This window comes from Lissotriton helveticus, chromosome 4_1, assembly GCF_964261635.1.
Source record: "Lissotriton helveticus chromosome 4_1, aLisHel1.1, whole genome shotgun sequence".
In the NCBI taxonomy this organism is placed as follows: domain Eukaryota; kingdom Metazoa; phylum Chordata; class Amphibia; order Caudata; family Salamandridae; genus Lissotriton; species Lissotriton helveticus.
The window spans coordinates 417,739,911-417,765,627 of NC_136063.1; the positions used below are offsets into that span (position 1 = coordinate 417,739,911).

Sequence of the window (25,717 nt, forward strand, 5' to 3'; positions counted from 1 at the left end):
TTCATCAACGGGCCGTTTTGCGAGCCCCTAATAGCGATTCATAGCGAATCGCTATTAAGGACTCGCAAAACGGTATTCATGTAGGAATTGCTAAATAAATAGCGATTCCTACACATTCCTTATTTGCGAGTAGCAAATTGCTAATCGCAAATAAGGAATAACTCCCCATTCATTCCTATGGGCCAAAAGGCCCATAGGAATGAATGGGGAGTATTCCTTATTTATAAATAAGATAGCGATCTAAAGGGTGCCAGGGGTGTCCAAAGGACACCCTGTAGCACCCCTTAAATGCAAATTGAAACAGGTGTTGCGCACACACATGTCCAAAGGACATGTGTTTGTGTAACATGCAACTTAGAAAAATGCTTTTAAAAGCATTTTTCTAAGTTTTTGCTATTTACCGAGAGGTCTGACCTCTCGGTAAATAGCGGCCCAAAATTGCATTTTCGCAATTTTAAAATGCTTCATGAATTGCATTTAAGGAATCTCAAATAGAGATTCCTTAAATTCAATTCTTCGCAAATGTGCGAATTCTTAAATAGCGAATTTTGCATTTGGGATGATGAATCCCAAATGCAAAAATTGCACTCGCAATCTTGCCCTTTGCGAGTGCAATTTAGCTTGATGAATCAGGCGGATAGTGTTAAGTCCTTGTAAAGAAACATGTCTTTTTAAATATTGTTAACAAAAATGTGTCTACAAATAAATGAAGCTCTGTGACCAATTAAAGTTTGGTAATTTTGGGTTTTTTCTAAACCTAGAATCGGTCCTGAAGAAGGTGTTTGTATACACAAAAAAAACGAAACGCCGCGTCGACATTTGTTTGTTCCTGATTCTTGTTTTTAAAAATTCTTTTAATATTTTTTGTAATTTGTGCAACTGTGTATTATGCTATTGATTATTAAATATTGTGATTTGTACATATTTATGTTGATTAACATGTTTTTAAACACATTACAAATTCCAAACTGTCTCTAAACAGCTGTACGTAATAAATATTTACGAACTTTACCTTGTTGATAACAGTCTGTTTGTCCATCTTGGAGCTAGTATGTTGGTCCTATTCATATTTTTTGTTATAACTACATTTAGTTCTACCTTGCCTCTCTCAGAATTAGTACATTGATATTAGTTTGTCTTTGTGTGATCACCTGATTCGTACTGTTTTGTATCAATAATCGCTCTAGTTGATAGGATAGCTCATTTGCTTGATTACGGGACATCCCTTGCTTCTCTACTTATCTCACCTGGTCCCACAAACCAAGATAGGGGGCCTCCTTACCTTTTTATACTAAATCAGTCTTGAAACAGCCCTTGGCATATCAGCCAAATGGGCGAAACACGTGTCGACTGTTCTCGGTCTTCTTTTTGTTTTGGCTATCAATAAATACAGAATTAAAAACATGTACAACGCGTCTGGATATTGTGGCATTAATCCCAGGAACCTACATATATACAATTGGCACAACCTGCCTTACGCATAATTATTCCTCCTTAAGCAAAGCACAAAGCCAAAGCAAGCTTTCTTTACTTTCTTTAGCCTGAGCTTATACATACACACATACATAGAAAGTAGACATAAACAATAGTGCTACAGGTGCTAAGATAAAATGCTTATAATGGCTATTGTTTGAGTTTTAGTTTTGCGACTACTCAGATGGCTCGCTATGTAGATTTCATTCAATAGGGCTGTGCCCCAGGTTAGGATCTTGTTACTAGTGAAATGAGTTTGAAGTGAATGTGTGTCTCTTGGCATCCTCATTCTCGGTTCACACACGTGTGTAGGGACTCCGTTAGCAAGGTGTGTACTAAACATTGTTGGCCACTAGAACTGTCCCATTGAGTATGGGGTCTAATTGCTAAGTATCACGACCAACAATTTCCATGCATGATTATGTGTGATTGTTTATTGAATTGGACATCCGACTCTCTTCTTAACCTCCGTGCCTCACCTTTTTTTTTTTTTTAAATCTTTTTATTATTTCAAAACACCAAAAGCATACTAGGGACTCGTATAAATCCAGTACTTCCCACAGTCCTAATCAAATATTTTGCAATAATTCGGTACCCAATCTTACATCACAAAGACTCCCCCCTTCCAGACATCTGCTCGTCCACTCCCACAGTCCTCAATGAACAAACTACAGGTCTGACTCTGAAATCAAACAAATTCCCTTCACGTCCCCATTAAGGAGCTTCAACTCCCCCCCCCCCTGCTGATGGTGCTGCTATCTCAGAAAAAAAAGATGTCGCAATCCTATTACTCTCGTGCCTTAATTATATGGGTTAACAGATTATCTACAATAAAAGTCCCCATAACCTTCCATGCTGCGGGGACCCCCCCCCCCGCTAACTCCCATCAGCCCTGGAAATGCCAGCTACGCCTGCTCCTCCCCCGCTGAAGCTCCTGAATCCGAGTCAGCATCCGCATCTGCCATCCGGAGTTCCGCTTCCAGGACCTCCTACTCCCTTGCCGCTTCTAACGCTCTATCACTATGGGACCTATGCGCCTGTTGCATCCTAAGTGTGCCCTCGCTACCCGTCCACATCAGCAGAGCAGCCTTCCACGGTATATAACTAGGACCAGCCATAGCTTTCCAATGGGACGTTATTTCTCTCTTGGCCAAAATGAGCCCTAAGTTCAGGAACTTGCTAGTTATTTTATTTTTGCCAGTATGTGGGAACCAGTGTAAAAGGCACACCCCCTTGTCTATATCAATCTGCCGCTCCGTTATCCTACAGAGTGTCCCGGTCACCTCCGTCCAGTAGGCGCCCAACTGTGGGCAGGTCCAGAGCATATGCACCAGGTCCGCCCCTTCAGTCCAGCAGCGGGGGCAGGCCGCTGCAGCACCGCGGAAATACTGATTAATCTTAGCCCGGGTGAGATATGCCCTATGCAGCACGAAGAATTGAATCAGCTGGAAGCTAGCGTTCCGAGTTCCCTTCCATGCCCGTCGAAGAATTTGGGACCAAGCTACATCTGGGATATTCTTCCCTAAATCCGCCGTCCACTGATCCCGCAATCTCTGCAGCGGGGCAAGTTCATCACTCGACATCCTTTTGTACAAACATGTGATCGCCTTATGCGTACCCGCCGCCATCACCACATATTGACACGTTTCGCTAGTGAGGGGTTCAGAAAGGCCAGCACCCCAATACTTCTGCAGAGCAGCACTCAAAGTCGCATGCAACAAGAAATGTCCACGCGGAAGCCCAAACGACTCCTGCAACACGCTATACGGCAGCAGTGCTCTGTCCGCATACAGGTCGCCCACCATCTGCAGACCCAGCTCCTCCCAGTCTGCCAGGCCAGTCCAGTCGCCACCATGCGGCAACGCTGTACTCATACCCAATGGTATCTCCGGCGCATAGGGTCTCGGCATCCCAATCCTACTATGATATCGCTTCCGAACAGTATCACAGGGTACTCTCCGCCACAGACAAATCAGCTAACCTTAGTTACTGCTGCAATATTATGAAGGACAAGACTTGCCTCGGCACATCTGGAATGGTCTCCCGTTCCGGTCCACAAAACTCCAGGGCCACCGCCTGGGTGAGGGCCTGAAACTGTGCCGCAAAATAGTATAATTCAAAGTCAGGAGCTGCGAAGCCCCCTTCCTCTCGCGACCTCATCAACGTTACCAGGGCTACTCTACGCCTCCCCGTTCCCCATATAAAACCACTCACTGCTGAGCGGAGTTTCCGGAAGAACGCAACTGGTATCCGTATCGGCAAAGTCCTAAAGAAATACGATAGTCGAGGAAGCACCACCCTTTTCAGGAGCGCGACACGTCCCATTACCGATAAAGGCAAGGATCCCCGGAACCGCACGATATCCCTCAAGCCCCTCATTGCTCTCTCAATATTGCCCTCAAACAGATCCGCCTGTGTGTGATATACCCGTGTTCCCAGATAGGGAAGGCACCGAGGTTCCCATTCCATGCCGGGCGGCAACGTCGGCGGGCTGCATGTGCCAGACACGGGGAAAACACAGGTCTTGGTCCAGTTAACCCGCAGGCCCGAAATATCCCCGAAGCGGTCAAGAAGCTTCCTCGCCCAGCTCAGCGCGTCCCCAGCATCCGCCAAGAACATAAGGAGGTCATCCGCATAGAACGAAATATGGTGGTCGCAGCCTCTGAGCTGAAGGCCCTGGTACGCCTCCCCCAGTCTCGCGCGCGCAGCTAACGGCTCTATTGCAAGAGCGAACTGTGAGGGGGGGAGCGGGCAGCCCTGTCTAGTGCCGCGTCCCACCGGATAGGAGGAAGAAACAGCTCTCCCCACCCGTACCCTAGCTGTAGCCGACGAATACAATATTTTAGTCCAACCAATATACCCGGCGCCAAGCCCGAACGCCGCCATCCCTGAGAACAGGTAGGGCCATTCCAGGCTATCAAACGCCTTAGCGATGTCGACCGAGAGAACGAGTGCTCCACTGCTCTCCCCACCCGCCGCGTCAAGGAGCCCAAGCAGCCTACGAACGCTACTGGCAGTATTGCGCATCGGGATAAAGCCCGCCTGGTCTGCATGCACCAGCCGCGTCATCAACGGAAGGAGCCTAGTTGCAAGCACTCGGCTCAATATTTTGTAATCCGTAGTAAGCATGGAAAGAGGCCGATACGCAGCAGGATCAGTTGGTGATTTCCCGGGCTTGAGAAGTGGTATATCGATGGCCTCCCTAGTCGACCCCGGTAATCTCCCCGTCTTCAAAGCCTCCCGGTATACCAACAATAGTCTCGGAGCCAAGAGGTCTACCTACGCCGAATAGAATTCGATAGGTAAGCCGTCGCTCTCAGGAGTTTTATTGCACGCCAATTGCTTAATTGCGCTGCGGATTTTGGCCAATGTAATTTCCTGCCCTAGGACCTCCGCCTCTTCCTCCTCTATTGTAGGTAATTCCAGACCCTCTAGGAACGCTTGGGATCCTGTCTCATTAGGTCGTAGGCGGCTGGTATAAAGATCAGCATAAAAAGCGCGGAACACCTCATTGATCCGCTGCTAATCATACTCCAACCGACTGGCAGGGGATGCCAGCGCCAGGATAGGCACGCACCGAGGGCAGGGTCCGCGAGCCAAGCCAGCAAGGTGCCCACCCTGTCCCGCTCCGCATGCGCACGGGCCAGAAACGCTTTATAGTCAAAGCATCGGAGCCGCTCCACCCCCCCCTGCTACCACCTCCCTTCGAGCTAGTACAACATCACGCGTCCCAGTGCCGTCAGAGTGGGCCTTCTCAGCCTCACGCAGGGCCAACTCGGCCTGTTCGATCTCCTGCAGGAGCAGCTTCCTAACCCCCACCCATTTGGCGATACAAACTCCGTGGGACACCACCTTGAAGGCGTCCCACTCCATGGCCGTCGTCGAGGCTGTGCCCACATTTTCAGCGAAGTAGTGTTCCACCCCTTCTCCAAGTTCCGCTCGGAACACCGGGTCTTCTAACATCTCAGGGCGCAGCCTCCAGTGAGGGATTCTGGGTCGCTCTGCCACCCAGCAGAAATTCACCAAGAGAGGGTTATGATCCGATATGGTGCGCGTCAAATACTCACTGCTGGTCGCCAGAGAGGTCAGGCCAGCACTATAAAAGATAACATCAAGCCGGACATGGAGGTCGTGTAGGGCTGAATAATAGGAATAATCCCTATCCGTCGGGTGCTGTATGCGCCAAACGTCGGCAAACCCCCAATTGTCCTGCCAGTGAGCGCGCACCTTGGCCAGTTTATTAATCGGGGCCGAGGACAGCGGGGGGTGCGATCTATCTATGGCCACATCGGCAACAGAGTTAAAGTCTCCACCCATCAGCACCGGTACTGTGAAATAATCGGCGAGGGCAGAGGAAACCGTCTCCAAGAAAGAGACCTGCTCCACGTTAGGCGCATAAAAACTACAAAGGGTCACTTTGCGGCCATACAGGCGGCCGCGTACCACTACATACCTGCCTCCAGGGTCTACTAATGAGTCTATCAGTTGGAACGGGACCCCAGCCCTAATCCAAATCAGCACCCCCCGCGCGAAGGCCTAATACGTGGTATTATATAGCTGCCCGCGCCACCTACGCTGCAGTGCCCGCCCCTCCGCTTTAGTAAGATGTCTCTTGCAGGAAAGCGATCTGTATCCCCCTGCGAACTAAATAGGAGTGGACCCTATATCTACGCTGCATAGAATAACATTCCAGATTATACATTTCACATCAGGAGCCAGACCCATAACAACAGTGCAAACTCCCGCTCAAAGCGGCCCACCTCCCCCAGCCGCCAAGCAGTGTATTCCACGATCAAAAAGGTCACAATTGGTAGTACAGTCATATCAAATATGCGCACCAGCAGACCATAACTCCAAAACAAATAACCCCCAACCCCAAAACATTCCCCCCCCGCCCCACGCACAGCCCACCCCCCCAAGAACAGGCACTAACATAGTGAAACCCATCCAAACCACCCCAACTGCACACATCATGCAAAGTCAAGGCAAACTGAACGATACCATCCGGTGGGGGTTGACTAGGGCCGCAGATGCAACCCGCAACAAATCCTGATAGACTACTCACTCCCGCCCCCCGAATCCCCCAAGCTACCCCACACCCCCCCGGACCCTCCCGCGGCACCCCGCTTCCAATGCAACCCTAAGCATTCAGAACCCCCAGGCATCCGGCCCTCCTCCCATTCATCCACGCTATCGCACAGCCGCCCGCCATCAGGCAAACCAACATTGCAATACCACAGCTCAAAGATGATATCTCAACCCCCCATTCAGTCCCGCAACTACTCATCCAACAGTCCATCAGCTGTCGCAGGGGTGGCCAGTGGAACTCTCTGCTCATCGGAGACCGAAGATTCTCCTTACGATTGTCCTTTTCCACTGCCCTGCTCAGACGTCTCCGACGTGGCCTGCAGCCATGCACCAGAGATCGCCACCACAGCATCCAGGGCTCCCCTGCGTTCCATGGCTGTCTGCGAGGTCGATGGTTTCCGCAAGCGGCTCTTACGGCGCCTCAGACGGTGCGATCTGCGAGGCTGAGAATCCCCGGCTAGTTCACGCGCCTCCGCCTCCTGTTCGTCCTTCCCCGCTCTATAGGACTCCAGCCACTCCCAGGCCTCCTCCAGTGTATCGTGAAAATGGGACTTGCCATCTAGAACTATGTGGAGCTTAGCCGGGAAGAATAGGGAATATTGGATCCCCTCCACACGTAGTTCCTTCTTCACCGCTTGGAAGGACATGCGGCGCCGCTGCGTCTCAAACGAATAGTCTGGAAACAGAGTGACGCTGCTATTGTCCACCTGGAAGGGACCATGGCTACGGTCCTTCCGCAACAGTATGTCTTGGTCCCGAAAGTGGAGCAACCGCGCCACCACCGGGCACGGCGGGCGGCCCTGCAGCGGCGGCCTAGCTGTGACCCGGTGCGCTCTCTCCAAGGTGTAGAAATTCGAGAGGCCCTCAGGGGCCACGACTGTCCGTAGTCAATCCTCCAAATACGCCACCATGTCCGATCCCTCAATTTTCTCCGGCAGCCCCACCACGCGGATGGTATTGCATCTATTCCTGCCCTCCGCCTCTTCAGCCCGCCATTCCAGCACCGTGACTCGGTCCAAGACCCCCGCCGTGGAGGCAGTCAGCGCAGTCTGTGCGGGGCCCACCTCCTGAAGCGTGATCTCAGTCTGCTTCACGCGGTCCGCGAGTTTCGAGTGGTCGGCTCTCAAGAGGTCTAGTCCTGTTTTGACCTGCGCAATATCTTGCTGGAGGGCAGTGTGAGTGTCAGTGATGGCCGCCAGTATTTTGTCCAACTGCAGCTGTAGCCCCTAACTCAGCGGCAGTTCCTGCTCCATCTTGGACTCCTGAGGCGGGGATTCAGCATCCGATGGGGCCGGCTCGCATTCCCTCCGACCCCGAGGTTTGCCCATGGCCACCTCCAGCTACGTAGTCTCAGTTCGCACCTCCACTTCTTTATCCCCCTCCGTTCAGCCTTGGTGAGCCTCACCTTCCACGCGTCTCGGTCAGGCGATCCAGTCCCAGGTCTGCAGGGCGCTCCCGCCACCTACCCGACCGCACGTGCCCACGCCAGTGACACCCTCTCAACTGCTCCCCCGTCGCTGGTAACGCACACAGCAGCCAGTCCAGGTGCGGGCCCAGCACCCCCAAGGGGGGGTGCATGCCAGTCCGCTACCCCAGGGATCTCGCTTCCTCCGGGGTACCCCACACCTCTCCTCAGAGTCGTCGCTGCTTCTTCCGTGCGTACACCCCGTTGCAGCAACCATGCAGCTCGTACGCCAGTGTAAAAGCCAGCACAGGGGCACCTCCAGCTCGCCCCATGTCTCACCACCAGTCCGGGGCCACTCGGCGCTGATCTGCACGCGCTGCAAGGGGCAGGACAGCAGCGCCCCCAGTGTCCCTCCCTTGCTGCCCCGCACCTCTGGGCCACCTATGCGCTGGGGACAGGGAGCCCTCCTCCAGCCCGCTCCTCAGCCCCCAGCCTGTCGCACCTGAGAGGGGTCGTGAGCCAGGGCAGTCCAGCTGTCACTCTCCGGTGTTGTAGGGTCGGGCGGGGGCCGCCGGCTGTCCTCAGCAGGCCTGTAGCGCCCAGCCCACCATGTCGCACTAGCAGTGCACTCTCGGTGCGTCCCCCACCAGTCTTAAGGGCGCGATCAGGGGGCTCCAAGCAGCTTGTTCCCCCGCCAGAGCGCCACTATCCAGCCCCACCTCTGATCAAACGCCGGGGACCCAGCGCGACATCAGCAGGTCCCCCGCGGCGCCTTCCAGGCGCAACAGCTGCTCCGGTGGTCCGGTCGCCGAGATCGCGGTCCGCCACAGGGCCCCGCCCCTGATCTCCAGCCGGGCGGCAGCCCGCTCTCCACACCTCGGGCTCTCCCAAGTTCCGCAATGCGGCCACCGCCCAGGCCTCTGTGGGCCCAGCACTCCACCGCTAGGCATTGCCTCCGTCAGTGGGGCCCGTGTCAGCAGACCCCGGGGCCGGCGCCATCTTGGGTCTCCAGTACGCTGCGGCCGTGAGCTCTCCGGCCGCTCGCACAGGCCGCACCCGCCCTCCGCAGGCAGGTCACGGTGCCCCCACTCCCCGGGACGTCCCCCGCTGCCGTCAGCGAGTCCGGGGGGCCCAGAAGGCAACGATATCAGGAGAATCGCGGGGGGAATCGGGCGCGGAGCTCCGAGCTCACGCTGCCAGCCCCATCAGCTCCGTAGCCACGCCCCCCTAGACCTCCGTGCCTCATATAGCATTTTTTCAGGATACATTTTCAAATAGTTTCTCCATAGCCACCTGATAAACCTCAAAGGTCCGTTTTTGAATACCTTCTCACACTGCTCCTCAGCAGATACAAATAGTATGAGGAAGACAGTGGCATAGAAAACCGAAGTCTAGAATCTTAGTTGGGTGTTGCACCTGTGTTCAATGGGCTGGTGAACTGAGTTCCATGTAAACATGAATTAGTTGTTTATGGACCTTCTGTTTGCAGGCTTGCAGAGTAGCTCATAAATAACCGTGCTAGGGAATACAATGAAAGAGAGTTGTAGGCTGGCATGCACAGGGAAAGAAACCGAGAAAGAAAAGAAAATTAAAATAGGAGAAAAAAAGAGAGAAGTACAAACAGAAAAACAATGAGAGAGAAAGATAAAGAAAAAGTAAGGATGAGAAAAACAAATATGAGACAGCTGAATAAAAAGGAAGGCGGAAGGGTGAGATGAAGGAAATATGTAAGGAGCGAAGAAAAACAGGCTAAGAGGTAGGATGGAAGGGTAAAATATTGAATGTGTGGAAGGGTGAAAGGCTGGATAGAAGAGGAAGGATCAAAAGGTGATAGAGTAAACGAATGTAAGGACAGCAGAATGGACAAATGTATAAGAGTAAATGTATGGATAGATGAAAGGATGGATGAATGGAAACATGTCCATATTGCTGGGGTGATGGGTAAAAGGATGGATGTGAACATTAATGGATTGGTGGTAAACATATGATTGAATGGGGCAAGGATGTAGCCTAACGGCTAGGACGGTCGATCTCAAATCTGGGGAACCCGGTTAGAGTCTTGGCATTGACGCTCACTATCCTGTGATTCTGGGCAAATCACTTCATTTCCCTGTGCCTAACAAAAATGAATATGTTCATTGTGTAAGCAACTGGTGCTCATGTAAAGCACTCTGATACCCGATATCTTTGCTTCAAGTTCGCGCTATATAAAACTCAGAAAGAAAAAAAAAAGGTGGCTTCAAAAGTGAAGGGATGGACAGGTGGAAGAACAGTTAGAAGGGTGAATGTTTCGATGGAAAGATTGATGGAAGGGTGAAAGTAATACTTTAACGAGGTATAGGTTTTTTCACTTTGTGTGCTCGATGTTTTTAGAGTAATGTTACAAGTGAGGCTATTTTTATTTTTTGGCTACTTTCTCTGAGGAAGATGCTTACATTGACATGGCTCCTAACTCTGAAACTCGCTTCCTTTATCTGTTTGCCTCAAAGAGTATTTTGGAAAATTCTAGGAACTTGTGCAGTCAAACTTATTCCGAAAAGCATATTTTCCTGAATGTGTTTACAGGTATTGTCTGCTGTTTCCTCTTTCTCCTCTGGTGCTCTGAAGCTTCATTCCTTTGCACTAGTGTTTTCTACAAATGGAGAACAATCATCTACACCTCAATGGCAGTATGACTAATGTTCTTCTACAATTTCATTAAATCCTTTTATGGTCCCATAATAGTGGTTCTCCACTGGGAAAATCAGCCTTTTCTTCTATGGTAAATTGTGCTTCTTTTCATTGGCTTCTAGAATCGATACATGCGAGAGACTATTCAGGTTATTTCCCGAGATTAACTCTAAAAATTTGTGTGTCATAGCCTGCTATCTAAAACAATTACTCTTGCAGAACCAAAGTAGCTCATTGGCCAGATGGAGATAGTTTTACGAAATGTTAAGCATAAGCTGATTATGTTGGACACTTTTCTGTAAACATTTTTCTGAGATGAGAGAATTGCACCAATCTCTGCATACTCGCCCATGCTTAATTCAAGGATAGTCTGCGCTCCGGGCTTTTTTGGGGAGGGAGGGGGCATACTGACAAGCCAAGCAATGGCCACTTGGCTACTGTTAATATGACCTGGTGAAGAACATCTTCTTTGTGCAGTGTTTTCCAGTGGTGATGGAGGTGCTTTTCTGCTGAGGTGACCCTGGAAAAGACAAAGTTGGTTGCTTTGGTCTAGTAACATTGCAATTGTCCATTGAAGCAACAGCCCCTTTAATTTTAACTTTCCTGCTGCATATATTAAACTTACTGGTCCTGGAGAGTATTTATATTCATAATGCATTCAGGATCCAAAGGTTTAATGTTCCTAGTTAACCACTCCAGCACTATTCAAGTCTGGCCATTTAGTTTTTAAATTTACTGCAGATTCCCAGAGAAGTGGCATAGTGACTGATGTGCTTTTTAGGTCTTGTTTAGCGATGCAGCGCCATGCGCTGCTCGCCTAGGCGAGATCTATTGTTGCCGACTTGCTTTGCGAAGGGGGACAGGACATGTGCACGAGTACGGCAAGTCCTGGACAGGAGAGGTGCACGCATATGGTGCGAGCAGGAGTTGTAATGACGGCGCAAGCTGTACGCGTGCACATCGACTGTCTGTGCCAAAGCTTAACAGACAGGAGATATGCATGTGTACAGCTCGCGGCTTTATCACAACTCCTGCTCGCACCATATGCGTGCACATGTCCTGTCCAGGCACGGCGCCCTTTGTCTGCTGCATGTATATCATCTGGCCGGTGGGAACGTACAGCATGCCTCCCGCTCAACCCCACACATCGGCTCTTGTGGGGACTCTGCACTGCTCCCCGGCTGGTCTCCTCAACGGCAGGGGGGACTCGCCTCTTAACCCGGTCACTGACACATCAACACTCGGGGCTCTGTCTTGCTCACAGGAGCCTCGCCTGAAATCTTGCTCTGGCCGCACCATGCGGCATTCACGAAGGTGGGGTGGGCTCCCGCCGGACTTCCCTCTGCAGGGTGGGCTCCCGCCTTGCTTATCCTACACGCTGGCTGCAACACGCGGGGCTCCCTCAGCTCACGGGAGCCCCGGACACTTCCGGCCGCGCGATCAATGCCCTGCCCATGTCCATGGCAAGGTTGCCTGACGTCGCCCAAGTCTCATGCAGTTTCGCTTTGTTAAGGTGCACGCACGCTCAGCTCGGGATGTCCTCAGTAGGTAAGAACTTTCCCTGTGTGGTCTCGCTTCTGTGTCCCACTCTCCGTTTGTCTCCTGGATATGCTTTGAGGACCCCTCAAGTCGCCTTCTTTGCCACTCACAAGAATGCTCACTGCCTGAAATAATTCTGTGCCCTTCAGTTTCTGATGTAGAAAGCATCAAAGTATGGCAGATTTGCAACCTGCAGTTATTGTGTTGTGCCCAAGACTTTTTATCACCAAACAATTAAAATTGATTTGCGATTCTTCACGCGATTGCTTTAAAAGTAAATATATTTTAAAATGCGCTTGCCCACCATTATTTTTATTTGTTTACTTTTAAAGCAATGGCAGCACCAGCACTTTAGCTTTCAACATCTTAAGCTAAAGTGCGGGCGCCGCAATTGCTTCAAAAGTAAACAAATAGAAAAAGCACACTTTTTCTATTTATTTGCATTTAAACCAATCGCGACACACATGCTTTAGCTTAGGATGTTGGAAGCCCTAAAGCTCGGAAGCCGTGATTGCTTAAGGTCTCGCATTTGTGAGACTTTGAGCTATTGGCATTAAAAATGAACATATCTTTTATTTATGTGTTTGCAGAATCTGCAGCAGTGTTTATGCATCTCTTGCAGGTTTTGTAAACACATCAATAAAAGACCTCATTATTTACAATGCCAATAGCTCAAACTCTCGCAAATGCGAGACCTATTGCATTGTAAATGCTTGTTCTTGTTAAGTTTTCCATTTTCGAAGAACCCAGAGTGTGGCGACAACATTGAAATACTTACCAGAGCAGCTTCAAAAGATTGGTGTTGACATGCAAACCACTCTCAGCTAGGGAGGAAGCTGGAAAAAAACAGGAAATTCTGTGACTGATGGATCAAAAGCTTCAATAAATGGCTAATAGCCTAGCAGTAACACAGCTGTTACCTCTTACACATGGAGGAACTGCATGCATTTCTGGGCTGGCTGAAGAGTGAAGTGGAGTTAAGTCTAGGTCCTGGATCACAGCGAGACTAATCACCCTCGCAGTTTTGGCAGCAATCTAAGGGATGCCTACCCCAAGCTGTTTGAAAGCTGGGGAAAATTTGTGATATAACATCCTCTTCAATAATAGAAACCCCAAAATCCAAACAGTGATACTGCCCTACAATAATCTGTACCTCAACTTTTAAGGCATCCCATTTCCCTTCAGCCTTTTTACCTGGTCTTTTCATCATTAACAATACCAACTCCTGGATCAGCTTCAATATTGTCTATTTTGTCACTGTGACATGTGCAGCAGAGGCTGAACAGTGTCCATAAGCAGATATGACTGCAGCAGTTGCCATATATGCCTGGGTCTGGACGTGGGCAGAAGTAGAACTCCGAATAGTTAGTTGGACATCACAGGAGGTGGTGTGGGTACTCGCCGAGATGGCAGATGGACTTTTCTGACTCTCCTGCTGTGAGTCCCGGAATTATTAATCATTCTGTGATATCCGTGGCTCAACCGTCAAGCTATTACATTTACTGGAAGAAGGGACACTGCCTTAACCATTTCAAGCCCCTTCTATTTAGCCTCAGACACCCATAGAAGAACTGCAGAGGGCTCCTCTCACTGGTGCGTCGCGGCAGACGATCTGTATGCCATCTTCCAGCAGGCCTGGCTGTGGCAGTCCTGTCCCTCCTCCCCCCGTACGCTGGGGCTCGTGGAACCTTGTTGGACGTTCTGACCCTCAGCTGTGACGCGGTCTATGATAAAGGACTGACTGGCGGAGTCTCCTCACTCCGGTGCTAGATTGGGCTGATGTGTGCCCTGGGGTGTGACAAGACTTTGGCTGTAGACTTTGTGCAGTTGTGGCCTTCAGGGTGCGGGACATTCGTCATATTGTGGAGGTGACTGGGAGAGTCTCCGCCTAGTGACTAACGAGCGGCGTGCTCTGCTACGAAGCCGCCCAATCTGGACGCATCGACCACCTGCGATCTCAAAGGCAGCAGGAGCCATCGAACCTTGTTACCTGCTGCAGCACCTGAGTCTGCACAATGAGACTGCCTGATATGTGGACCAATGGCAGACAATACCTTGATTGTCCCGCCAATATTACGGATCTCTACAGCTCACAGGCACAAATATGGTGACAATCACATAGAGGTGTTGCAACATGCACCTCCAGAAAACAAATGGCATCAGATTTCACGCAAAACATACAGACCAGGTCAGACTTGCCCCCATACAGGTTGGTGAGTGCGCTCTGACGGCTATAAGCACCACTGCAGTCCCTTTTGAGCCACGGGCACTATCACAAGACTCAATATTGTTCTGCACCGACTTGAATGGCTGCTCCGGGGGGACCAGTCTAAGCTTGTTTGAACTGCACTGCGACCTGGGACCGGATTGCGGTTAGATCACGGCAGCGGGGAGTGAATACCACCCTGCTCGAGCTCATGTGTCTCGCTGAAGCGATGAGTGCATTACCTGTGGCCAGCTTGTGGCTGCCCGCAGAGCCTAGTGGATGGAAGACTTGCATTGCCTTTGTGGAGCATACCTGCATGGATGGGGGCTGGCCGACTTTGCGACAGTGGCATCTAGGCATGTGCCCTCGATCTCAGTGTAGCACTAATTTATAGTGCCCCTACTTGGACCTGTCTCTAGATTCAATCACTGACTGTGTAAATGGACTGATTGGTTTGTGGGCTGCCCCTACAAAGTGGTATATCAACAATGCCATATTGGGATCTGGAACGCTTGCACCAACATCCATGCTCCATTCCATGTCGCTTCCTGGGGTCGGTGCTGTGGCAGGAGTCTGGCAGGGTTCCGGTGGCCCCTTCAGTTCTGGGCCTTAATGTTCAACCTACATTAGCTATTTCCCGACTTGGTACCTCACATAATTTAGCATCAGTATTACTAGGATGCGGGATGATAGTGGCATTTGACCCTTGGGAACCCTGTACTATCTGTACGATCTACCAAAGCAATGCTTTGGGACATAATAGAGCCAACTGCTGCTCTGGTACAGTCTCAAGGGCACGGCCCACTTGCCACCATGCCTGCCTGCATATTAATATCCCTAGCAGTCTCCATTTGTCCTTCCACAGTGGGCCGCATTAAGACCACTAAAACGGCATCATCACTGGAAATAAGCGTTTCCCAGCCTACGCAGTCTACAGGTCTTCTCTGATGGCCACAGAGGACTGTATATCTCCCACAAACTCAGATCCTCAATTTATAAGTTGGATGTTATTCTCCAGGAGATCTGCGGGTGGCAATTAAAAACAAATCGGCATTATTGCACAACTTGCTCGACAATACCCAACATGGCTTTTGTGCAAAACACTCCACGGAAACAGCTTTAATAATGACGGCAGAAGAAATACGAAGGGGCATGGATGAGGGAAGCAGAGTCACTCTGGTCCTGCTGGATCTAACAGCAGCCTTTGACACTGTAAATCATGAGGTACTTATTCAAAGGCTTAGGGACTCTGGTGTCAAGGGCATAGCGCTGGATCGTCTCACCTCCTTCTTGTCAGACAGAGAACAAGTTATCCTCTGGAATGGCTACCAATCAGAAAAATTCACCCTACCAGGAGGAGTTCCGCAGGGATCTGCTCTGTCGCCTACTTTGTTAAATGTTTATGTCGCCCCTCTGGCGAAATTAATTCAAGAACAAGACCTTAAGCTAGTGTCTTATGTAGATGACACTCAGCTGATAGTGTCAGTTTCTCATTCAAATGAAGCCAAGGCAGGCGACTTTTCCTTGTGTATGTCCAAGGTTATGTCTTGGATGAATCTGAACGTTTTAAAGCTGAACACTGCAAAAACAGAAGTCCTTGAGTTCGGCCAAAAAGATTCCATCTGGAATCAGCTTTGGTGGCCTAGATCAGCTGGGGCTTGTCCGCTCCCAGTGGCTAAAGTTAGAAATCTTGGCATAGTGTTTGACAAAGACATGTCTTGGCGGCCACAGATTAATCAAGTGGCCTCAGCATGCTTTTTTATGTTAAAAGGGCTGAGAAATATACTCCTGTTCATCCTCTTCTCCCTCAGGAAAACAGTTATAATTGCTACTATCTTCTCTAGAATCGATTATGGGAATGCCCTTTATCTGGGAGCCGGCACTGCTCAATTGGCCAAGTTGCAATCAGTCCAAAATGCAGCAGCGAGAGTACTTCTCAACCTGCCCAAGCATCATCCTACTTCCCGCTCAATCAGACAATTACACTGGCTTCCAGTGCAACGACTGGTGGAGTTTAAAGCATTATGCTTGGTTCATAAGGCTTTGGCCGGAGACGGGGCTTTAGATCTTCAATCCCTATTCTCTCGCTACCAGCCAAGCCGTTCCCTTAGGTCTGCTGTGCAATGTCTGGTCAATGTTCCTAAGATCAAAAGATCACGATGGGGAGGCAAGGGCTTCTCCTATCTGGCCTCAAGGTTATGGAACTCAGCCCCATTACACCTCAGACATATCACTAACCCTAGGCTGTTCAGGAAGGAAATTAAGACATGGCTTTTCACTCAATGATGCATCGGTCAGTACTTGGTTGGTTACTTTACTCAGCGCCAAGACGCCTCGGCATTAGTGCGCTTTAGAAATACCATCAGTCAGTCAGTCAGTCATTGCCATGGAATTATACCTCTTCAAGGATGACCACCGGAAGCTAGCAGACAAAGTCTCAACCAACGAAGCTTCCTTGTCCTCTCTAACCCCTCAACGGGCGGAACACTGAGCTCTTATCGCCAGTCTTCGTAGGCAGATTGATACATTGCAGGAAAGAGCCAGGGATACAGAAGGGCAGGCATGCTATAATAATGTATGCATCATATGTCTGCCTGAGAATGCAGAGGGATCCATTGCTCCACTGTGCATAGAAAACTTGCTGAAAACAAAGGTGGACTCGCAGGGTCTGTGTGCACTGTTCTCAGTTGAAAAAGAGTTCCCAACGGTGCCCTCCCTGGTACACCACAGCGCCCTATTGTGGCCCGTATTCTAAACATCAGAGATCGCGATGTCCTCCTTCCAAAAAGCCAGAGAAAATGCACTTATCATTGTGGATAACTCATCTGTGTCAATCTTTCCAGATTACAGGCTGGCAGTCCAGTGCCTAAAATCCTCTTTTCAACCTGTCAAAAATCAGCTGAGATCTGAGGGACCAACTTATTATTTTATTTTTTTCCAAACGTAGTTTATTGGTTTTTTTGTGCATTCCTCATACATATGCATACTATTCATCAACATCACGACAATGCAACCCCAGCAAAGGTCTCCTCCCCTCTGTCCCTTTCGTGCTTTGCAACACGATTACTGTGATTTAGCAAGTAGCCGAATGTCGATGAACAATGCCTGCTAAATTGTGTACCCCGAACTCCCCCCCCAACTGTTACGAATCCCCCCTCCCCCTCCCCTCTCACCGGTGTGTGCACTACTATCAATCCCATCCGTCTTGTGTTAACAATAGTTACAACTGTTCTAGTCTCTCAATGTACCTGGCCTAGTTCGGGGGCCTCTTATTGCTATTGTATTCTCCTCCTACTCATCCTCTGTCTGATAACCCTGTAACGCTTGCACTAAAGTTTCCCATGCCGTCGCTGCCTCCAGCGCCCTTTCATTGCTCAGCCGTTTCGCCTGCTGGTATCTAAGCGTGCTTTCGCTGCTTGCCCATTTTACAAACTCAGCCCTCAATCTCTTGCTGTTAGGCCCTACCGTCGCCTTCCAGTGTCGCGTTATTTCCCGTTTTGCCAGTAGGAGCCCCATATCTACAAACTTACTTGTTATTTTGTTTTTTGATGTATGAGGGAACCAGTGCAAAACGCTAATGGCCATATTGAAGGTCAATTGTCGCTCCGTAACAGCATTTAGGGCGTCTCCCACCTCCTCCCAGTAGGTTCCCACCCCAGGACAAGACCATAGCATGTGCTCTAGTTCTACTCCTGTCCGTGCACATCGAGGGCACGCTGCCTCTTCTACCTTAAAATATTTCAGAATTTTCCATGGTGTTAACCGCATGCGTGCGGGCGGAATTCCGCCCGTACGCTGAGTTTTTAAAAATCGCATGTTACGTGACAAGCTGGGCTCGTCATGAGCGTGCGAGGAGGCTACGCCATGACGAGCCCAGCTCGTCATGAGCGTCGAAGGGGTTAAATATGCTCTATGGATTATGTAGAAATGCACTAGCTGGAATCTCGCGTTCCTCGCGCTCTTCCAGGCTCTACACATGATCTGTATCAAGGTCGTTTCAGGAATAGGTTTCCCTATGTCCACTTCCCATTTCCCCCTCAATGTCTCCAGGGGTGCCAACCCTTCATTGAGCATTCTGGAGTAGAGGTATGTGACTGCCCTGAAAGTCCCGGCCGCCATCATGGTGAATTGGCATGCCATTGTTGTCTTAGGCTCTGCCAACCCTCCTCGCCAATGTGACTACAGTGCCCTTGTCAGTGCTGCATGTAAAAGAAATCCCCCTCTCGGCAGGTCATACCTCTCCTGCAGCTCCTGATAGGGCAGCATTACTCCATCCTCGTATAGATCTCCCAATTATTTGGATCCTTGCATTTTCCCATTCCTGTAATGGCATCCAGTCGCCGCTGTGTGGTAGTGCTGTTGCCATTCCCAACGGGATTTCGGGTGCATATGGATGTAAGACTCCCGCCCTGCGCTGGGATAGATTCCAGCATAGTCTTAGTGTCTTTTCCTCTATTGAGAGATCCCTAAGGTCCAATTTGTGTTGTAGTACTGTGAATGAAAGGATATGGCGTGGAATTCCACTACCTCGTTGATGCTCCGGGCCTCTAAATTCTTTAGCTACTGCTAGTGTTAGTAACTGGAGTTGGGCCGCTAAATAATACAGCTCAAAATCTGGGACCGCCAACCCTCCCTCAGCCTTAGGCCTAATGAGCGTTGCCTGCGCAACCTGAGGGACCAACTTATGCTCTACTGTTACCAGTGAAATTACAGGTCATTCATAATCAGCGTGCTCTCTTTGACGCACCGCAGGCAGCATGGAAATGGTTAGAACAACACTTCCTAAACACTCAAAGACCACCGCCAGCTGAGGCAAAGTCACAAAGGGTCTGACAGCCTCCCCAGCCGCACTGCTGTAGAACTAAATGTCGATCAGCGTCCGGGGTTATCAACCCCGCAGCAGGCCCTGGAGGGTGGAAAGGCAGCATAACGTCCGCAAAATCCATCAGGAGGCAACAGCCAGTCCTACAAACCACCTCCTTGGCAGACAATGGCACGGACTCCGACTCAAGTCAGTGTGGCACTGTTCCCCTCAGTAATGCCACAAACTGCTGATGATATCCTCTGGCCTTTCCAGAAGTCCGGCTCATGAGCGACAGAAACCGTAGACTCCACTCCGAGGCTGATGTGGCGTTCCTCCCGTTCAAGATGCCGTAGACTGCCAATGGTATCCAATGTAGATAACTATGGACATGATGCCTGACACATATGATATGGTAAAGGGGATACTGTTACCTGGGCTTAGTGTCACTTATAAGCATATTACCACAGGGGCTGATTCACTTGACTGTCTTGACTTACTTGTTGTCTTTCCTAGTTCTCCCACGGCAACGAGGACGTTACAATGACTCAGCTCCGCTCGCGACTCCTTCTGACTTCATCGGAGCCTTAAGAAGACCTTATCAGTATGCTGACGTCTGTTCCCTTTTTTCTGCACCGTCGACGTGTAACTGTTTATTCTGGGACTTTCCATTTCCTTTGAATACTTTGTTACTGCTTTCTTCTTTGGTGTAGCAGCGCGATGGCTACTTTGAAGAAATCGGGATTCAAGCCTTGCAGTGAGTGTGGGGGCCATATCTCCATCACGGACCCCCATGATGATGACTGTCTCTGGTGCCTGTCGTCAGATCACGTTGTCGAGGGTTGCTTGTCCTGTTGCAGGATGAATCCAAAGGAGTGGGAGGCGAAGCTTTTCATGGCCTGAGCAAAGAAGAAGAGGGTCCGCAAGAGGTCAAAGTCGTTGACTCATCATACTTCGAAGTCAAAGATGCATAAGAAGAAGCACCGACATGGGTTTTGGCATCACAGGGCTTCGAGGTCGGCTTCTCCTGTTTAGTGGTGTCATGTTAAAAAAGTCGTCTCTCCGTAGCCTTCACCTTCGCCACAGGCGACCCCGGCTCACTCTCTGATGCCAAGGTGTTCGGCGGTGCCCAGGGATTTACCAACGCCCATGGAGTCTTCTCCTGTTCCTGCAACGTCACCTGTTCTGGCCCTGGTATACCTGGCACCGCAGCCACATCCCGATGTGTGGCCTCGGTCGGTTCATAATCCTTATCCACTTTTCCCAGGCCCGAGAGCAGATCCGTTGCAATTTTTAAATGCGATGTTTGGCATGTTTGCCAAGACAGCTCACCCTACCAGTGCGCCATCTGGTCCCGTGGGTCCGCTTGCTTTTGACTTGGGCATCCCCCAGCAATATGCCCTAGCACCCTTTGTGCCTATCATGACTTCGACTCCGGGATTGCAGTTCCCGGCGCCGGTTCCACAGTCTCCGGCGCTGTCTGGTGTTGGCCTGACCCCATCCCAGCTTCGAGTGGCGCCGTTGAACGCTTCTGAGGGTCTTCCTTCAACGCCGGTGCCGATGTCTCCGATGCAACCAAAGCTGATTCCGAAGTTGCTGTCCAAGAGAAAAGCCCGGAGACTTCTGGAGGAGGAGGAGGAGTACCGTCAGGATCAGGCTGAAGAGGGGGAGATCCTCTCCTCCGTGTATGACTTTTAGGGCCCTCAGGAGGCCAGTGGGAGCTTTCTTCTCTGAAAGCTTTGCCCTCACAGGATGTTGCTCTATACCATTCTGCTATCAGGAAGGCTGCTGAGCTTTAGGATCTTGTCCACGGCAGAGGTCAAGTCAAATATCCTAACTGATGTGTTACACTCTCCTTCTTCTGCTATTGAGCCTTTGCTGCCTTTCAATGAGGCTTTTTCAGAGCCATCATTTATGGAGGCGTGGCAGAAGTCCTTATCTGCCCCTGCTGTTTTCAAGGACAGTGGCTAGACGGTATAAGCCAGCTCTGGGTGATCCAGCTTTCCTCACTACTCACTCTTCGCCGTAGAGCTTGGTGGTACAGGCTTCTTGCTCTTCCAAACAGTCAGCTGGATCCTTTCGCACCACTCAGGGGGATAGAGACTCAAATAAACTGAAGCAGTCTACCAAGAACATTTCTCCTTTGCCAGCCTGGCCTTAAAATCGACCAATGCCACGTGTTTGTTGGGAAGGTATATCCAAGCCTTGATGGACTCTGCTAAAGAGGTGGGTTCCTCAGTGGCCACCAGAAGACATGCTTGGCTGAGGTCCTCGGGATCCTCCATGGAAGTACAGGCTACTCTGCTTGATCTACCTTTTGACGGGTCCAAGCTTTTTGGGGCAAAGGCAGATTCAGCTCTGCAGTGCTTCAAGGACTGTGGGGCTACTGCATAATTCTTGGGCCTGCAATCTCAGCCTTTGGATTCAGAAGGTATCGAGGTCTTGGGAAAGCGTCTTACTTTTGAGGCCGTCAGCAGCTGCTGCAGCAGCAAAACCCTCTGTACAGGTCTTACAGAGGAAAGGGTAGAGGCGATCTGCAGCGGGCCTCCAGACAACAGTCCTCCTCCTCCTCTTCCTCCCCTGTCCCCAACACTGGTGCCATAGGGAAGCAGCACTATATCCTCCATCTTGAAGCATGTTGGTCCCATGGGAGGCCGGGTGTCCCATTTTCTACAACATTGGAAATCGATTACATCCGATCTTTGGGTTTTAAATCTTGTAGAAAATGGGTACGCCCTTCCCTTCCAGGAGTTTCCCTCTCCTTTCCTTCCTCGCCAGGACTGGTGTTCGGAGGACCATTTGTTGCTCTTGCAGCAGGAGGTTCTTTTCTTATTGCAGAAAGGTGCCATAGAGGTGGTCCCAGAACAGGAATGGGGTAAGGGGTGCTACTCCCGGTATTGCTTGATCCCCAAGAAGGACGGTTGGTTGATGCCGATTCTAGACCTCAGGATCTTGAATCTTTACCTCAAGCAGGGAAAGTTCAAGATGTTGACCCTGGCTCAGGTTCTCAGGCGCTGCAACAGGAAGACTGGATGGTGTTGCTCGACTTGCAGGCTGCATATTTTCATCTTCCTATCCTGAAGTCGCATCGGCAGTATCTCCGTTTTACTGTGGGGTCTCAACACTGCCAGTTTGCGGTCCTTCCCTTCAGTCTTTTTCCACACCTCAGGTCTTCACAAAGGTGATGGCGGTGGCTCAAAGCCAAGTCGCCAGTGATGATGCTGTATCATTTGCAAGTAACGACACAGCTGTTGTTTGACTTTGGTTTCTCGATAAATGTACCCAAATCTCACCTGGTGCCCTCTCAGTGCCACCTGTTCATAGGGGCAGTACTGGACACTACTGTGTGTCAAGCTTTTCCGCCTCCGCAGAGGATCTTCGACATCCAGGAATTGATTTCTTTGTTTCACGATGGAGCTGTTGTTCCAGTCCTGGAGGTCTTACCCCTGCTCGGTCTGTTCGCTTCCTGCATTCTGTTGGTCAACAATGCACGCTGGCACATGAGTACTGTCCAGTGGTGCCTCCGCAGGTAGTGGTATCAGCACAATGGAGATCTTGGGTAGATAATCAGACTCTCTAGAGACACTGCGTCAGAGCTGTCTTGGTGGGGTGTTTCGGTGAATCTGTCTCAGGGGAAGCCTTTTCAACCTCCTAAACCTGTGGCCACAGTGATCACGAATGCCTTCACTCTAGCGTAGGGTGAAAATCTGGGGGATCTGGAGGTTAAGGGTCATTGGTCTCCAGAGGAAAGGTTGCTCCTCATCAGCTTTCTGGGATTGCGGGCAATATGTCTGGGGTGAAGGCCTTCCTTTCCTCCCTTCACAGTCGTTCGGTTCAAGTCCTGACGGACAACACTACTGTGATGTGGTATATCAACAAGCAGGGAGGAGTTGGGTTGTATCGCCTTTGCAGAGAGGCTCTGCGGCACCAGATTTGTCTAATGGCAAATCATCGGACCGGGGTGCTGAACGTGCGTGCGGACAGTTTCAGTCTGCAGTACTCAGCCGACCACGAGTGCAGGCTTCACCTGGAGGTTGTTCGCCGCATCTTCAGGTTGTGGGGGTCTCCTCGGTGGACCTGTATGCCACTTGCGAGAGCGCTCACTGCCCGTTGTTCTGCAGTCTCCAGTATCCGATGCAGGGAGCATTGGGGGACGTGTTTTCCACTGGATTGGAGCGGTCGCTTCTTTACGTGTTTCCGCCATAGCCTTGATTCCTCAGCATCTGAGGAAGATTCGCCAAGACTGGTCCCAAGCTATATTGATCGCCATGGATTGGCCAAGAAGGGTGTGGTACACAGATCTTCTTCACCTCTCATCGCACCCTCCGCTCCATCTCCCTCTCAGGGAAGACCTCATCTCACAGGGGCAGGGGCAGGTTCTACACCCCCACCTCCAGAGTCTGCACCTACATGCCTGGAGATTGAACGGGGCAACCTGAGCTCTTTCTCTCTCCCACCAGATGTGGTGGATGTTATTTTATCATCCAGAAGACATTCCACTACATCTGTTTATTCCTCTAGATGGGTTAGGTTTGTGAAGTGGTGTGGAGAGAGATCCATTGATCCTTTGAAGGCCCAGTTATCAGATGTACTTAGTTTTCTTAGTTTTTCACTTTCCTTGGCCCAGCAAGGTTGTGCTGTGGTGATGGTTATGGGCTATTTGTTAGCCTTGTCGGCCTTCCTTTGTTTGCCTGACAAGCCGTCTTTGTTTAAGTCTCCCATTGTCATGAGGTTCATTAAGGGCCTCACCAATAGGTTTCCTCCCACTCCCTTCATAATGCCTCAGTGGGATTTGAATTTGATTCTTACATTTCTGATGGAGTCTCCTTTTGAGCCTCTTCATAGTTGCCCCTTGAGGCTGCTTTCGTTTAAGACTATTTTTCTGGTGGCTTTTACCTCGGCCAGGAGGGTGGGTGGGCTGCAGGCTCTTAGCTCCATGCCTCCGTTTACCTAATTTCATGCGGAAAAGGTGGTTCTCAGGACCAGAGTTGCTTTCCTGCCTAAGGTGGTTACTCCCTTCTATCTAGGGCAGCCTGTCACTTTACCCGCTTCCTATCCTCTCCTCCCTCTCACCCTTCAAAGGAGGAGGAGAGACTGCACCGCCTGGACCCTAAGAGGGCGGTCAGCTTCTACCTGGATAGGACCAGACACTCGAGGTTGGATGATCAGCTCTTCGTTGGCTATGTGGGAAAGATTGCTGTCCAGATGGATCATCTTGTGTATCAAGATATGCTACGCCCTGGCCAAGAAGGAGCTGCCTGGCGGTATCAAGAGCTCATTCTACTAGAGCAAAGTCTTCCACATCTGCTTTGGCTAAAGGTGTCCCTGTAGAGGACATGTGTAAGGCTGCAACAAGGGCCTCCCTCCACACTTTCGTGAAGCATTATTGCTTGGATTCTGAGGTGAGGAGGGATGGCCATTTTGCATGGTCTGTGCTTCTGGACTTTTTATTATGAGTGGGTGGACACCCTCCTCCAGGAGTGGGACTGCTGTGGGATTCGATTCAAAAGGTGAGGAATCCACAGGCAGATGTATCCATCAGAAGAACAAGTTACTTACCTTCGGTAACGCTTTTTCTGGTGGATACAGTAAATGCCTGTGCATTCCTCACTTACCCACCCTTCTCCCTGTTGTCCACCTACATATACCGAAAATAGTTTGATTGTATGACGTGTTTTCCTATATTAATTGATTGCTATACTGTTGGTGGTTAACTTTTCCGCTTTACCTATATACTTTGTGTATTTGTGAACATATATATATTGTATACTGTGTATACTTGCATTATGATGTCAATCCGCCCGTATGCCTCGAGGGCACGGAAAAATGGGTGGAACTGACGTCAGCATGCCGGCGAGGTCTTCTTATTGCTCCGATGACGTCATACAGAGTCGCATGCGGAGCTGAGTCATTGTAATGTTATCGACGTGGGAGAGCTAGGAAAAAGTTTCAGTGCAATGCAGGCTCGGGGTAATTCAAAAGGTGAGGAATCCACAGGCAGATACTGTATCCACCAGAGAAAGCGTTACAGAAGGTAAGTAATTTGTTCCCCTGCCTCATTTACGGTTTTTGCTTGTTAGCCCCTATAGTGACTGCTTATTGCATTGACAAATTTCAATATAAATACAGTTTTAGTAGAGCAACATTTTCCGCTGGACCTAGTATTGTGTGGGATGTTCAACTTTCTGTCATTGCATGTATTGTACTGGTTACTGCCAGTTGATGCGGTGTAAGGCAAATGTATCTGCGGGAGACACCTTTCTGCAAAGGGAGGGCAGCAGTCTGGCTACATGCAGGGGTACCATATGAAGCCTTAGACACCAGAATTGATCAAAATAGCCTTTATCTTTGTTAGGGGCGCCCTGGATCACCAGCAGGTGATGCTGTGCAGGGTCTACGCCCCCAAAACTGAGCAAGATCCATTTTTAGTGCACCTATCCATCATCTTAGCTGACTGGAACAATATCCTTGGGTGATCGGTGGAGACTGAAATGCAGTCCTTGATATAGATCTAAACTGTAAACGCCCGCTACCT

General features: G+C 50.1%; 1 protein-coding gene across 2 annotated transcripts in view; it reads left to right on the forward strand.

Annotated features, from left to right (window-relative positions):
* The window catches only part of RGS22 (regulator of G protein signaling 22), a 1,652,097-nt gene that overhangs the window by 833,295 nt on the left and 793,085 nt on the right, over nt 1–25,717 (forward strand). The window lies entirely within an intron of this gene.